We start from the raw sequence: 2,556 nt of genomic DNA on the forward strand, positions 1-2,556 counted from the left end.
TGGCTCTAATATCCACACAGGCCCTTACATATCTTCATAATGTCCTATTGATTAACCATCGCGAAAGTATGACTAAAAATCCTAAAGATGATCAAACAGGGCTTCCATATAGGTTTAGGACATAAAGAGCCCCTTCGTTTCCTATCTCCTATCAATACTCTTTGCTACAAAATGTGATAAGTCGAATAGGCCTTTTAGGTGTTACCAAGACTCTCTTTCCCTCTCTTCAGATGATAAATATTTCTCAGACAGTGTGAATCAAACCCATGTTTGACTCTCTTGGATGATTAATTCAGGTTTGGAAGATTGCGAGCATTGATGAAACATAATCAGATATTTGGCTCCATGTGCAACCCATAATTTAAGGGGAGATGGTGCAAAGCTTGAGAAGGATGTTGATACCCTGATACCTTGACATTTTTAAAACAGATCTGATCCAAATAGCAGTGATTCGAACCATTTCTTTCTACAATGTCTCGGAATCCCAAGGACTCAATTGCATGAATATGGAAGACATGGCATCTTATCTCATTCTCCTCATCTTGATAAATTGGTCAGCAACTTTGTTCTCATTCTTAGTCATCTCTAGACCCTCCAAGTGATCATCTATTTCTCTATTAATCATAGAAAAATAAACTTAAATATACTTAAGAGAAACATAAAACACTGAACACAGAATCTTCCATTTAATAAAAGGAAACAAAAAAAATATTCAAGATGGGAAAAAAATAAAATTGAGAACAATATTTTTAGATAAATAGCTAGAATGAAGTAGAAAAAAAATAAGTACTAATATCTTTAGATAATACATGTAAACATATCTCAATAGCCCTTCTTAATCCAGTTCATGATTCAAGTAAGTTGGGAGCTTTGATCTAAAATGAAACTAAGAACAAGAACACAACAGGCTGGATTGAATGACTTCATTTCCACTACAAGAAAATTGCAAATTAGGAACATGAGTGTAAAACAGTTTTAGGCTGTTTCTTAATAAAAACGGGTTTAAGCCGTTTTAGTATCCAAAACCGTTTTAAAAATTGCTTTTTATCGGAGAATACATAGACACTTGTGTTTAGGATTAACAATTTGGTAGGGACGAGAAAATGTGAACAGAAGGAATGAATGCTAAAGCTCGAGATTTCTCCAAAATGTGAACGGGGGAACAATCACTAAAGCTCAAGATTTCTCCCTTTTCTATCATCTTCAATCTTTGATTTTCTTTTTTCTTTTTAAATCTTCGATTTCGTTTTCATTCCCAAAACCCTAATGCGCTGCCACTTCATATTGAAATGAACCCTAAATTTCAAGATTTCTACCTACTTCATCATCTTCCATCTTCGATCTTCTATTTTTCAGTCTTCGATTTTGGTTTCGACCTTCACAAAACACTAATGCTTAGCTGTTTCAGATTGGAACGAACCCTAAAGCTCGAGATTTAGGATTTTCATCAAGAAACAAAAGAAATTCAGTAAGTTTTCTCAACTTTTTAGTTTATCTCTTAGTTTTTAGAAAAATTTACTCAGTTTTTCTCTGATTATCTCTGATTTTTTTTATTTCCTGTATTTTCTGTCCAAAAAGAATAGAGAGTTGTAAATTTCAACAACAAGATTCAACTAAAGATCAAACAACATAACAAAGAACATGAAACAAGATAGGAACTTAAAACATGAAAACAAGAAAATGTGAAAGCTGTAATGTAAAAGATCAACACAGGAAATTTATACTGGTTCGAACAATGTGTCCTACATCCAGTTTTCAACACCACCATAAGCCTTCATTATGCATCAACAATTTGAGATTACACACTCCTCACAGTTGAGAAGGACTAGCACATTCTGAATACAAATTCTCATACAAGCAATCAAGCTCTCATTCCCTGTACCCTATTACACTCGAGCTCTCAACTTTCCAAACAATCTTGAAAACTCTCTCACGAAGCTAGTTCTCTCTTTCTTGAGTCCTAATCTCTCATAATACAATATCATATAAAATACAAATAACAGCTTCTATTTATAAGACTACCTTTCTAAATAAATGCTAACCAAAAGTTGTTAAGGTGGTTATTGGTTTCCGGAAACAAAAAGTGGTTAAGGTTGGGAGAAATAACCACCACAAATTCCACCTTATTTCTTCAATGCTTAACCAGAACCAATAACCTGCTTATGGTGGTATATTCTTCATCAATCAGTGACTACCAATACTCAGTAAGCTTAGGCAATGCTTCAGCTTACTGAGTATAAGAACCTTAGTTCCAAGATCAGTCGAATTCTCTTCTGTTGGGAATTTCTCGAGTTCCAAAACCTTGTCTTCAATCATCTCTCGGATCCAAAACAGTCTGATGTCAATGTGTTTACTTCTCTCATGGTAGACTGGATTTTTGCAGAGATGAAGCGATGATTGGCTGTCTGAGTAGATGGTTCCTTTCCCTTTGATCATTCCTAATTCTTGCAACAGCTCCTGTATCCAAATAGCTTCTTTGAAAGCTTATGTAGTTGCCATGAATTCAGCTTCTATGGTAAACAATGCAACTACCGGCTGTAACTGTGATTTCCAACA

Source organism: Akebia trifoliata, chromosome 2, assembly GCF_017979445.1.
Source record: "Akebia trifoliata isolate Shusen 1 chromosome 2, ASM1797944v1, whole genome shotgun sequence".
Lineage (NCBI taxonomy): Eukaryota > Viridiplantae > Streptophyta > Magnoliopsida > Ranunculales > Lardizabalaceae > Akebia > Akebia trifoliata.